A 15,072-nucleotide genomic window follows, 5' to 3' on the forward strand; every position below is an offset into this window, starting at 1 on the left:
TGAAGGTGAAAGAGGGAGGGTCTCGGGTTCTCCTCCAGTAGCTATGCTTCATAACTCCCATCCCTAGCAGTCTCCCTCTCATCCATTTTCTTTTCAAGATCTGCAGCTTACCGATGTGTCACTCACACATTCACAATTACATTAAAATAATAGCAATAAAAACGATGCATCAGTATATCTGTCAATAATGTTTAAAAGTAGGCAGCCTAACAACATCGTAGCCAGCATCCACCGGTATTTCTCGTCCAGAGGGAAGTGTTGATAGCGCTCATTTCCGATATCAAGCAACCTCCCTAGCAACAAGTGGCACAGGGATGACTGGCAGGCTGGTGAACCATTCACAAACCAAGGATACGATCACAACATGTGATTCTCAGAAACGTTAACCAATGGGGAAAAGATGGGGGCGGGAGGTGACAGCAACGGGGAAGAGAAAATGCTAAAATGTAACGTTAGCTCGCTAACTGTTACTATGTATTTTAAAACAATGTGTTGCATTGCCAATCTCAACTTAAACGTACACACAAGAAGCAGATAATGCATCCGCCTACTTTATGTCGCTTGTCCAAAACATTCAAGCGCAATTAGCTACAAGCTAACGTTATGTTCCTAGCCAACGTTGGCTATCTAGCAAAGCTAGTTGGCTAACGTTAGCTATCTAGCTAAAACCTATTTTATACTTACGCGTGGAGATTTTATACATCTGCCTGTATGCCCACAAGTCGGCCACCTTCTATAACCATTATTTGATTTCAGAAGAGTTCTCTCATATGTTTTATTGGCATTACACAATGTCATTATCCACCATCTCCCCCCATTGAATGGCCCACCATGACTTGACAATATTTCCATAGGCTAGCTAACAGCGGCGCATCTGACACCAAAACACGCTTCCCACAGAGCATGCGTAGAACATTCTTGGGCGCATGTTTACATCACCGCAGTGAAAATCGCCGAATTTAATCGACTGGCTTCAAAAATTAATTATTCAGTTAGTCTAAAAAAAAATACAACTTTATGTCATATTAAGATTTAGAAATTATGGAAATTGAATACAACAATCAGACCTTTCTATAAAATTAGTCGATTTCTGTGGGCTATAGGCTTCCAAATCATTTGAGAATTAGGATGAGCTGCCTATGAATTATAGATTAATTCACACAGAAAGGGAAAAACTGGTTTCACCATTATGCCTCGGCTATTATGCCTGTGTAACAACATGTTTTGTGAAACATTTTATTCCATGTTTGTTTCTTAAAATTGTATTTTATTTTCCTTTCTACTATTTTCTAATCATCCTCTTATTTTAAAGGTCCAATGCAACCGTTTTTATCTCAGTATTTAATCATTTCTGGATAACAAGTACCTTACTGTGATTGTTTTCAAATAAAATGGTAAAGAATAAACAAAAATAGCTTCTTTGCAAAGAGCAATTTCTCAAGTAATAATTTTGCTAGGACTGTCTGGGAGTGGTCTGGGTGGGGAGGGGAAAACTGAAAACTAGCTGTTATTGGTAGAGAGGTTTGGAACAATATTTCTCTATTGACAAATTTACTGCCTAGCGATGTCACCAGGCATAGCAAAACTCCATCCCAGCCAAACAGGCTGACATTTCAGGCAGTCTTTTCAAACAGCTCTTACACTAAAATGGAATTATTATAATTTTCACAATTTCACAGTATTATTCCAACCTCACAGTGTGTAAAAATATATCAAAAACAGGAAATCCCATTTTTGACTGCACTGGGTAGTGTACGAGCCTGACTCGTACACTACATCACTGTGCATGATTCATGACACAATTCAATTTAAAAGTAAAAAAAATAATAATAATGAAAATTGGAAATGGTAAACAGACATTCTAAATAAAAAATGGTAATTGGTAAACAGAAAAAGGCAAATGGTAAACAGAAAGGCAAAGTGTAAAGTGAAATTGATAGTGGCTGTTTTCATTTTCCAACTACCCAATTAGCATTTTCTCTTTCAATATTTCATTTACATTTTTCAATTGTATGCCAATTGGGGGTGTACACCAGGAGAGGGAGAGTATCACCACAGCCCAATGTAGAAGCACATCCTAGCCATGGATTTTAGACTAGTGTAACAAACACACAGGGTATCGGAAAAGCGTAGGCCTGATAAACTGAAGACTAATCTACAGGTCTCAGGCAAGGTTAGGCTAACTCATCATGCATGTGTGGTCACTGAACCACCTTGGTTACAATTCACTATCCTTTGACCTCCTCCTCCTCACAGATTTCCATCTGAGCCATGACGGAAATTGCCTAGGCTTTGGCTCAGCAGGCTAAGATGTCCTAATGGTGTACAGGACACCAGGTTGGAACCCCGTCGGTTACACTAGTCTAAAATCAATGCACAGAGAGCTTAATAAGAATGACATGTCCACTTCAACATCAGATACAACACAGTGGACGTAGGCTACGCTAATAATGTTGTAAGTACCGCTACAATGTATTTTCATGATAAAAACATTTTTGCACAATCGAAAAATGTGGAGACTAATTTTGACTTTGACAAACTAATGGATGATCCAGGAGATTTTTTATTTATTTATTTTTATTTAACCTTTATTTAACCAGGTAGGCAAATTGAGAACACGTTCTCATTTACAATTGCGACCTGGCCAAGATAAAGCAAAGCAGTTCGACACATACAACAACACATAGTTACACATGGAGTAAAACAAACATATAGTCAATAATACAGTGAAAAAAATAAGTCTATATACAATGTGAGCAAGTGAGGTGAGATAAGGGAGGTGAAGGCAAACAAATATATGTATAAATAAATAAAAATATAAAAAGGCCATGGAGGCGAAGTGAATACAACACAGCAAGTAAAATAAAAAATAAAAACACTGGAATGGTTGGTTTGCAGTGGAAGAAAGCGCAAAGTAGAGACAGAAATAATGGGGTGCAAAGGAGCAAAATAAATAAATAAATAAATACAGTAGGTAAAGAGGTAGTTGTTTGGGCTAAAGTATAGATGGGCTATGTACAGGTGCAGTAATCTATGAGCTGCTCTGACAGCTGGTGCTTAAAGCTAGTGAGGGAGATAAGTGTTTCCAGTTTCAGAGATTTTTGTAGTTCGTTCCAGTCATTGGCAGCAGAGAACTGGAAGGAGAGGCGTCCAAAGGAAGAATTGGTTTTGGGGGTGACTAGAGAGATATACCTGCTGGAGCGCGTGCTACAGGTAGGTGCTGCTATGGTGACCAGCGAGCTGAGATAAGGGGGGACTTTACCTAGCAGGGTCTTGTAGATGACCTGGAACCAGTGGGTTTGGCGACGAGTATGAAGCGAGGGCCAGCCAACGAGAGTGTACAGGTCGCAGTGGTGGGTAGTATATGGGGCTTTGGTGACAAAACGGATGGCACTGTGATAGACTGCATCCAATTTATTGAGTAGGGTTTTGGAGGCTATTTTGTAAATGACATCACCGAAGTCGAGGATTGGTAGGATGGTCAGTTTTACAAGGGTATGTTTGGCAGCATGAGTAAAGGATGCTTTGTTGCGGAATAGGAAGCCAATTCTAGATTTGACTTTGGATTGGAGATGTTTGATGTGAGTCTGGAAGGAGAGTTTACAGTCTAACCAGACACCTAGGTATTTGTAGTTGTCCACATATTCTAAGTCAGAGCCGTCCAGAGTAGTGATGTTGGACAGGCGGGCAGGTGCAGGCAGCGATCGGTTGAAGAGCATGCATTTAGTTTTACTTGTATTTAAGAGCAATTGGAGGCCACGGAAGGAGAGTTGTATGGCATTGAAGCTCGCCTGGAGGGTTGTTAACACAGTGTCAAAAGAAGGGCCAGAAGTATACAGAATAGTGTCGTCTGCGTAGAGGTGGATCAGAGAATCACCAGCAGCAAGAGCGACATCATTGATGTATACAGAGAAGAGAGTCGGTCCAAGAATTGAACCCTGTGGCACCCCCATAGAGACTGCCAGAGGCCCGGACAACAGACCCTCCGATTTGACACACTGAACTCGATCAGAGAAGTAGTTGGTGAACCAGGCGAGGCAATCATTAGAGAAACCAAGGCTGTCGAGTCTGCCGATGAGGATGTGGTGATTGATGAATAGATACTGCTTCCAACTTATTTTAACTTCTTATAGAACATGCCTTATAAGTTGTACAGAAATATAAACATTTTGATTGAATTGCATCACAATCTTTGTAGCTGCGGCTTCACAGGTATATCAATTAAAGTCATAGCTGAGTTATATACATTCATTCCACATTCAATCACAGCTTTGACAACAGAGACCACTGCCATATGGACACATTTTGTGTGCAGGCCTAAATAAAACATTTTGTTTTAATCTCTTTGGTTTCCACACTTGTTCACCATTATAATCTGTGTTAAGAATTCCATTATATATTTGCATATCTGATGGGTTTACCATCATGTTTCTGTCAGCAACTCATACTGCATATTTCTTTGTATCTTGCTCTTGTATCCTGCTCTTGTCTTGTCCAACTATATGACTCTGAGTGCCCCATCCCAAGTTCTGTGATACACTTAGACTGAGTCTGAGGCAGTCAGAGTATAACATAATTTTGGTAGGGCTCAACCCAACAGAGAGTGAGTGGAACAGGGAGAGCAGTCCAGGAGTTTCCAACTTGGTTGATTAACCATATCTTCATCTCCACAACATCTCCAATTTATGAAGTTCATTGTGACAATGCTCTGTCTGTCGATACATAAAATCACACTTTCATTGGTTTTGTGACTCACAAGACCTCCAGTTAATATATCATTTATAAACCAATTTCCACAAAGAAAAAAAAAGTATGCTTGAGAAAAAAATTATGGATTTTTTGAGTGATCGTGATAGAAGGTGCCACCAGATGGCAAGAGAGCACATTTAAAGCAGTCACAACATCCACTGTGTAAATTCATTTTTTTTGGCAAATGGATTAAAAGATTAATCAAGATTGGATTGATACATTCCCCATACTCAGGATGTGGACAAAATGTTGTTTATAAGTCTTCTTTTTATCAACTTCAATCTGACATTTCTCAAGTGCATCATGATGTGCCATTGAATCTATTTTTGGACAGCATCCATGGTCTTTGTATTTTGTGGCACATACAGTAGGCCATTGTAATACCCTATAGTTATTTCTAGTATAGTATTTTCTGTGAATTGAATGGTCTTTTAAAGATCAATCCACCAGTATTTCATTGAATACATCTTCTTTTCAAGAATATCTTATCAGCTATCAGTATAATAGAAAATTAACTCAAACTGTGACAAATGTCTGTAAGTGTTCCATTATTAAAGTGACCAGTACATAGACATAGCATTACTGGTCACTTTAATAATGGAACACTGGTCACTTTAATAATGTTTACATACTGTTTTACTCATTTCATATGTACAGTTGAAGTCCGAAGTTTACATACACTTAGGTTGGAGTCATTATAACTCATTTTTCAACCACTCCACAAATGTCTTGTTAACAAACTATAGTTTTGGCAAGTCGGTTAGGACATCTACTTTGTGCATGACACAAGTAATTTTTCCAATTCCAGTGGGTCAGAAGTTTACAATCACTAAGTTGACTGTGCCTTTAAACATCTTGGAAAATTCCAGAAAATGATGTCATGGCTTCTGATAGGCTAATTGACATCATTTGAGTCAATTGGAGGTGTACGCTGTGGATGTATTTCAAGGCCTACCTTCAAACTCAGTGCCTCTTTGCTTGACATCATGGGAAATCAAAAGAAATCAGCCAAGACCTCAGAAAAATAATTGTAGACCTCCACAAGTCTGGTTCATCCTGGTTCATCAATTTCCAAGTGCCCGTATAAAGTATAAACACCATGGGACCACACAGCCGTCATACCGCTCAGGAAGAAGACACGTTCTGTGTCCTAGAGATGAACGTACTTTGGTGCGAAAAGTGCAAATCAATCCCAGAACAACAGCAAAGGACCTTGCGAAGATGCTGGAGGAAACAGGTACAAAAGTATCTATATCCACAGTAAAACGAGTCCTATATCGACATAACCTGAAAGGCCGCTCAGCAAGGAAGAAGCAACTGCTCCAAAACCGCCATAAAAAACCAGATTACGGTTTGCAACTGCACATGGGGAAGATTGTACTTTTTGGAGAAATGTCCTGTGGTCTGATGAAACAAAAATCAAACTGTTTGGCCATAATGACCATCATTATGTTTGGAGGAAAAGGGGGAGGCTTGCAAGCCGAAGAACTCATCCCAACCGTGAAGCATGGGGGTGGCAGCATCATGTTGTGGGGTGCATTGCTGCAGGAGGGACTGGTGCACTTCACAAAATAGATGGCATCATGAGGGAGGAAAATTATGTGAATATATTGAAGCAACATCCAAGACATCAGTCAGGAAGTTAAAGCTTGGTCGCAAATGGGTCTTCCAAATGGACAATGACCCCAAGCATACTTCCAAAGTTGTGGCAAAATGGCTTAAGGATAACAAAGTCAAGGTATTGGAGTGGCCATCATAAAGCCCTGACCTCAATCCTATAGAAAATTTGTGGGCAGAACTGAAAAAGCGTGTGCGAGCAAGGAGGCCCTACAAACCTGAGTTACACCAGCTCTGTCAGGAGGAATGGGCCAAAATTCACCCTACTTATTGTGGGACGCTTGTGGAAGGCTACTCGAAACGTTTGACCCAAGTTAAACAATTTAAAGGCAATGCTACCAAATACTAATTGAGTGTATGTAAACTTCTGACCCACTGGGAATGTGATGAAAGAAATGAAAGCTAAAATAAATCACTCTCTACTATTATTCTGACATTTCACATTCTTAAATCAAAGTGGTGATCCTAACTGACCTAAACAGGGATTTTTTACTAGGATTAAATGTCAGTAATTGTGAAAAACTGAGTTTAAATGTATTTGGCTAAGGTGTATGTAAACTTCCCACTTCAACTGTATTCAACTGTATTCAACTGTATTCTAGTCAATGCCACTCCAACATTGCTCGTCCTAATAGTTATATATTTCTTAATTCCATTATTTTACTTTGAGATGTGTGTGTATTGTTGTGAATTGTTAGATGCTACTGCATTGTTTGAGCTAGGAACACAAGCATTCGCTACACCCACAATAACATCTGCTAAATATGTTTATGTGACAAATACAATTTGTCCTTTCAAAGAAATCCCTAATTTCTACTTCTTCACTTTACACAAGCGTTTCCCATCTAGTCAAAATGATTGCATTGACTGTTTAATGCAATGCATATAAATGCATCAAAAATATATTAAGATTACCGTATGATAGTGTCAATAATCAATATCAGAAAATGGAAGGAAAATCCTCTTCCAATTCTCATTGGTAAAATAAAATAAAATGTCTGATTATCATCACCCAAGTGACCTACGAGGTATGAAATGGCAATTCCGCCACTTTTCAACTTCATATTTATTATCTCCAGCACCAAACCAATGTCTACATAGATAAGAAGAACAACCTGGTCTCAGAGCATTTCGAATTATTCTGTACTTAAATCCGAGACACTCCATTTCGTATGAAATGTTACGTTTCGTATGGTATATATTTATTTGTGGATGTCCATCACCCATTTCATATGATATGTTATGAATGACAATACGCATTATATGTTCCCGAATTTGCTAAACATACAATATGTTTGTCACGGATAGCTATGAGTGGTGGGTGTGGAGTCAGGCGCAGAGAGCAATGCTTCCAATGCATACATTTATTAAGCTGGGTCTAGCCAACAAACAGGCAAAATGACCAATAAACAGGTATGTCCCCAAAACCAGGGAAAAACTAACAGACAGCAAAATACGTATAAGCAAAACAATTTCACCACTGACAGTGAGAATAAGCCCGCACAAAAGCAGGCGGGCCCTGGAAGTTTAAATAGGCCATAATTAACAACAAATAAGTAACAGGTGAAAACAATCAAGACAAAACTAACAGAAAAAAAAGGAATCGGTGGCAGCTAGTAGACCGGTGACAACAACCACCGAGCACCGCCCGAACAGGGAGAGGAGCCACCTTCGGTGGAAGTCGTGACAATGTTATGAATTTGCAAAATGTGTGATACGTTATGAATTCTGGCTAGGTGGCTAACATTAGCTTGCTCGCTAACTTTAGCTAGGCTAGGGGTTAGGGTTAAGGGTTAAGTTTAGGTGAAGAGTTAGCTAAAAGGGATACGGTTAGGGGAAGGTTTAGCTAACATGCCAAGTAGTTGCAAAGTAGCTAAAAAGTTGTAAGTAGTTGGAAAGTTTCTAATTCGCTAAAATGCTAAAGTTGTTTGTGATGAGATTCGAACTCGCAACCTTTTGCCAAGAGTGTGGAAAGCTGTCATCAAGGCAAAATGTGGCTACTTTGAAGAATCTCAAATATATAAATAACACTATAATAACACTATAACACTATAAATAACACTTTTTTGGTTTGTACATGATTCCGTATGTGTTATTTGATTGCTTTGATGTCTTCACTATTATTCTACAATGTAGAAAAAAATTAAGAAAAGCCCTTGAATGAGTAGGTGTGTCCAAACTTTTGACTGGTACTGTACGTGCAGTCACAGTTTTTTGGCAAGGCTATTAATGGGAAAGATAAAGGCAAGATTACTCCCTGACCTGACTACGAAAGTGAAGGAGATGCAAGCTTAGTAAGAGTAGCTTATTGCCATACAATGTTTTGGGCTTAAATTATTAACTGTTGTGAATTTGATGAAACGTGTTTTAACTTAATCCCAACACAACTGTCTAACAGCATAGTGTGCAGAAAAGAAGAAAACAGATGTATTGTCATAAAGTCGAAAAACATTCTTCATCCTCAGCTGGCTTCCAGAAGTGTAAAGGGCTTCTTACCTATTGTACATACACTACCATTCAAAAGTTTGGGGTCACTTAGAAATGTCCTTGTTTTTGAAACAGACGCCTCACAAGTCCTCAACTGGAAGATTCATTAAATAGTACGCGCAAAACACCAGTCTCAACGTCAACTGTGAAGAGACGACTCCGGAATGTTGGCCTTCTATGCAGAGTTCCTCTGTCCAGTGTCTGTGTTCTTTTGCCCATCTTAATCTTTTKTTTTTATTGGCCAGCTTTTTCTTTGCATCCAGGAGTCCCCTCTTCACTGTTGACGTTGTGCACCGGGGCCTCCCACTCTTTCTATTCTGGATAGAGACAGTTTGCGCTGTTCTGTGAAGGGAGTAGTACACAGCGTTGTACGAGATCTTCTTCTTGGCAATTTCTCGCATGGAATAGCCTTAATTTCTCAGAACAAGAATAGACTGACGAGTTTCAGAAGAAAGTGCATTGTTTCTGGTCATTTTGAGCCTGTAATCGAACCCACAAATGCTGATGCTACAGATACTAATCTAAAGAAGGCCAGTTTTATTGCTTCCTTAATCAGAACAACAGTTTTCAGCTGTGCTAACATAATTTCAAAAGKGTTTTCTAATGATCAATTAGCCTTTTAAAATTATAAACTTGGATTAGCTAACACAACGTGCCATTGGAACACAGGAATGATGGTTGCTTAAAATGGGCCTCTGTACACCTATACACTGTAGATATTCCATAAAAATACATGTTGCCGCCGTATCATTTGATTGATTGATGCCAGCAAGCATTTGGCCTCCCTTGACAAAAAAATCTAAAAGAATTAGCCAATCAGCGTTGAGCTGAGCTCAACTGTGGGTTGTCCTGGTGCAGAAAAACGGCCCGCAAAGGAGGCCAGTTTGGATTTGGTTTGACCGAGAGACGCAAGAGCTGGTGCACAATTGGCCCACCGTCGTCCGGGTTAGACGAGGGTTTGGTCGACCGGGATTTGTCTCACCGGGCTCTAGTGTCTCCTTGTGGTGGGCCGGGCACCAGCAAGCCGACTTCGGTCATCAGTCAGACTGTGTTTCCTCAGACACATTGATGCGGCTGGCTTCCGGGTTACGCAAGCAGTGTGTCAAGAAGCAGTGCGACTTGGCAGGGTCATGTTTCGGAGAACGCATGGCTCTCAAATATCTTGAGAGTTGCAGCGACGACACAAAACTGTAACTACCAATTGGATACCACAGAATTCGTTTTTTTTTAGATACACAGTGGCAAGAAAAAGTATGTGAACCCTTTGGAATTGCCTGGATGTCTGCATAAAATGGTCATGAAATTTGATCTTGTTGAGTTGATGTTGAGTTGATTTTATTTTTACAGGGACAGTGCACATTAATCAACGTTTCAGTAAAAGTGCCGGTTTTAGCCAGCTGGCAAATTTTCAACCGCAGTCCCTGGGCAGGTTATTAAAAACAATTACAATATAAACAATCATTGAGCAGTGAGCACACGCAGAGCAACATAGGACAAGCAAGACATAGCATACAGACAGAGCAACATAGGACAAGCAAGACGTAGCATACAGACAGAGCAACATAGAACAAAAAGCAGTAAGACAAAATTCATAAAAGTAACATTGTTTCCACACCTCACAAGCTACAGACAACAGACAACATGGAAAGCGGCAATACACAGCTAGGGATTATGTTCACAAATCTGATTGACCTTTAGCCATATCTTCATGCATTTTGTGAAAGTTTGATATGTGGTGCAGTTACAGTGGGGAGAACAAGTATTTGATACACTGCCGATTTTGCAGGTTTTCCTACTTACAAAGCATGTAGAGGTCTGTKATTTTTATCATAGGTACACTTCAACTGTGAGAGACGGAATCTAAAACAAAAATCCAGAAAATCACATTGTATGATTTTTAAATAATTAATTTGCATTTTATTGCATGACATAAGTATTTGATCACCTACCAACCAGTAAGAATTCCGGCTCTCACAGACCTGTTAGTTTTTCTTTAAGAAGCCCTCCTGTTCTCCACTCATTACCTGTATTAACTGCACCTGTTTGAACTCGTTACCTGTATAAAAGACACCTGTCCATACACTCAATCAAACAGATTCCAACCTCTCCACAATGGCCAAGACCAGAGAGCTGTGTAAGGACATCAGGGATAAAATTGTAGACCTGCACAAGGCTGGGATGGGCTACAGGACAATAGGCAAGCAGCTTGGTGAGAAGGAAACAACTGTTGGCGCAATTATTAGAAAATGGAAGAAGTTCAAGATGACGGTCAATCACCCTCGGTCTGGGGCTCCATGCAAGATTTCACCTCGTGGGGCATCAATGATCATGAGGAAGGTGAGGGATCAGCCCAGAACTACACGGCAGGACCTGGTCAATGACCTGAAGAGAGCTGGGACCACAGTCTCAAAGAAAACCATTAGTAACACACTACGCCGTCATGGATTAAAATCCTGCAGCGCACGCAAGGTCCCCCTGCTTAAGCCAGTGCATGTCCAGGCCCGTCTGAAGTTTGCCAATGACCATCTGGATGATCCAGAGGAGGAATGGGAGAAGGTCATGTGGTCTGATGAGACAAAAATAGAGCTTTTTGGTCTAACTCCACTCGCCGTGTTTGGAGGAAGAAGAAGTATGAGTACAACCCCAAGAACACCATCCCAACCGTGAAGCATGGAGGTGGAAACATCATTCTTTGGGGATGCTTTTCTGCAAAGGGGACAGGACGACTGCACCGTATTGAGGGGAGGATGGATGGGGCCATGTATCGCGAGATCTTGGCCAACAACCTCCTTCCCTCAGTAAGAGCATTGAAGATGGGTCGTGGCTGGGTCTTCCAGCATGACAACGACACGAAGCACACAGCCATGGCAACTAAGGAGTGGCTCCGTAAGAAGCATTTCAAGGTCCTGGAGTGGCCTAGCCAGTCTCCAGACCTGAACCCAATAGAAAATCTTTGGAGGGAGCTGAAAGTCCGTATTGCCCAGCGACAGCCCCGAAACCTGAAGGATCTGGAGAAGATCTGTAGGGAGGAGTGGGCCAAAATCCCTGCTGCAGTGTGTGCAAACCTAGTCAAGAACTACAGGAAACGTATGATCTCTGTAATTGCAAACAAAGGTTTCTGTACCAAATATTAAGTTCTGCTTTTCTGATGTATCAAATACTTATGTCATGCAATAAAATGCAAATTAATTACTTAAAAATCATACAATGTGATTTTCTGGATTTTTGTTTTAGATTCCGTCTCTCATAGTTGAAGTGTACCTATGATAAAAATTACAGACCTCTACATGCTTTGTAAGTAGGAAAACCTGCAAAATCGGCAGTGTATCAAATACTTGTTCTCCCCACTGTATGTGTGTCTGATGGCAGTGTATTCCAGACATGGGAAGCTCTCACAGAGAAAGTGGATTTACTGAAGGTGCTTTTCCTTAAGGGAACTATACAGTCACCTCTCATGGCAGACCTTGTGGATCTGCTGCCATATGTTTGGGTTTTCTGTTTAACAAAAATACTGAGTGGAGGGGGAGCCAGGCCATTTAGGATCTTGAATACAAGACATGCGTCGGTGTATTGCACAAGATTTTCCCAACTCAGGAGCTCATGCTTTCTGAGGATGTAACAGTGATGATGGCTATTGGGCTTCCTATCAAGCACTTTGAGAGCCTGTTTGTAGACAGACTGAATAGGTTTTAATGTTGTACAGCAAGCTTGGGCCCAARTAGTCAAGCAGTATGTTAAGTGGGGGAGTATCATAGATTTGAAGTACAGTTTTGCTACCTCTGTAATCAAACAATTTCGTATAAATCGGAAATTAGCTAAGTTGAATTTGGTTATCTGAATTACCTTTTTCACATGCTTTTTAAAAGAGAGGTTGGAATCAAGTATGATGCCAAGGTACTTAAAATCAGATACCACCTGGAGCTTCTCCCCTGACACATAGACATCTGGCTCAGTAGCATATGTTGCCCTCTTTGTGAAGAACATGCAAACAGTTTTTTTCACATTGAGATGCAAACACGAGTCACTGAGCCACTTTGTAACCTGGACCATTGCAGCAGTGAGTTCTTGTGCAGCTTGTTGTTTGCTCTTTGCATGCACATATATCACTGTATCATCTGCATACATTTGAACATTTGAATGGTTAACAGTATCAAAAGCCTTCCTTAGGTCCAGAAACACAGCCCCAACAACACCCCCTTTGTCCATCTTGGACTTCACATTTTCCAGTGTTTCGCTCCGATGCCAAAGTGCATGGAGTGTAATGTGAAGGGGCTGTTGTTGAGGTGGGCAATCAGTTGTTCTGCTACACACTTTTCAACAACCTTTGACACCACAGGTAGTATACTAATGGGCCTGTAGTTACTCACGTCAGCAGGGTTGCCCGGTTTAAAGATGGCCGTTATTAGATCTGACCTTCATCTAAGTCACAACAATAGACACACACAGTGTGCTTAAACTAATAACACACAAACAATTGTATGTTTTTATGTCTTCATTGAACACACCATGTAAACATTCACAGTGCAGGGTGGAAAAAGTATGTGAACCCTTGGATTTAATAACTGGTTGACCCTCCTTTGGAAGCAATAACCTCAACCAAATGTTTTCTGTAGTTGCGGATCAGACCTGCATAACAATCAGGAGGGATTTTGGACCATTCCTCTTTACAAAACTGTTTCAGTTCAGCAATATTCTTGTGATGTCTGGTCTGAACTGCTCTCTTGAGGTCATGCCACTGCATCTCAATCGCATTAAGGTCAGGACTCTGACTGGGCCACTCCAGAAGGCGTATTTTCTTCTGTTGAAACCATTCTGTTGTTGATTTACTTCTGTGTTTTGGGTTGTTGTCCTGTTGTATTGATTTGATTTGTATCACCTAACTGCTGTTGAGCTTCAATCGGCAGACAGATAGCCTTACATTCTCCTGCAAAAAGTCTTGATAAACTTGGGAATTCATTTTTCCATCGATGATAGCAAGCTGTCCAGGCCCTTAGGCAGCAAAGCAGACCCAAACCATGATGCTCCCTCCACCATTCTTTACAGTTGGGATGAGGTTTTGATGTTGGTGTACTGTGCCTTTTTTTCTCCACACATAGTGTTGTGTTCCTTCCAAACAACTCAACTGTATTTTAATCTGTCCACAGAATATTTTGCCAGTAGCGCTGTGGAACATCCAGGTGCTCTTTTGCAAACTTTAGACGTGCAGCAATGTTTTTTTGGACAGCAGTGGATTGTTCCGTGGTGTTCTCCTATGAACACCATTCTTGTTTAGTGTTTTACGTAATCGTAGACTCGTCAACAGAGATGTTAGCATGTTCCAGAGATTTCTGTAAGTCTTTAGCTGACACTCTAGGATTCTTCTTAAAAATAATTAACCTCATTGAGAATCCTGTGCTGTGCTCTTGCAGTCATCTTTGCAGGATGACCAGTCCTAGAGAGAGTAGCAACAGTCATGAACTTTCTCCATTTGTAGACAATTTGACTTACTGTGGACTGATGAAGGCTTTAGAAATACTTTTGTAACCCTTTCCAGCTTTATGRAAGTCAACAATTCCTAATCTTAGGTCTTCTTAAATCTCTTTTGTTCGAGGCATGGTTCACATCAAGCAATGCTTCTTGTGAATAGCAAGAAGAGTGTTTTGTATAGGGCAGGGCAACTCCAACCAACATCTCCAATCTCATCTCATTGATTGGCTCCAGGTTTTCTGAGGGATAACAAAGAGAAGTGTGTCTCTCCCACGCTATCCCTCTTCTGTCAGATTATTTGAGCTGTGCACCTTCACAAATGCCTGGGCTAACATCCCTGCCTTCTCCATATCTCTCACTGCAACAATCTCCCCATTTTTCAGCACAGTGAGATCCCAATCTTGTCTGACCCCACTCATCCTCTTAATCATCCCCCATACCTCTCCCATAGGAGTGGTCCTGCCTATGTTTCCACAGAACCGGTGCCAATACTACCTCTTAGCTGTCCTAGTGATCCTCCTTACTGCATCTTGTGCTTGTTTATACTGAATCAGGTGCTGGTAATTATGGGACCTTTTCTACATTCTGAATGCCCTCTTCCTACACTTCCCTGCTTCTCTCCACTCTTCAGCCCACCAGGGAACTGCATTACTCTTTATCCCCCCTGTACCCATAGGAATCACCTGCCTTGCTTTTTCTCCCCCCTGTACCCATAGGAATCACATGCCTTGCTCTTTCTCCCCCTGTACCCAT

Source organism: Salvelinus sp. IW2-2015, linkage group LG8 (genome assembly GCF_002910315.2).
Source record: "Salvelinus sp. IW2-2015 linkage group LG8, ASM291031v2, whole genome shotgun sequence".
In the NCBI taxonomy this organism is placed as follows: domain Eukaryota; kingdom Metazoa; phylum Chordata; class Actinopteri; order Salmoniformes; family Salmonidae; genus Salvelinus; species Salvelinus sp. IW2-2015.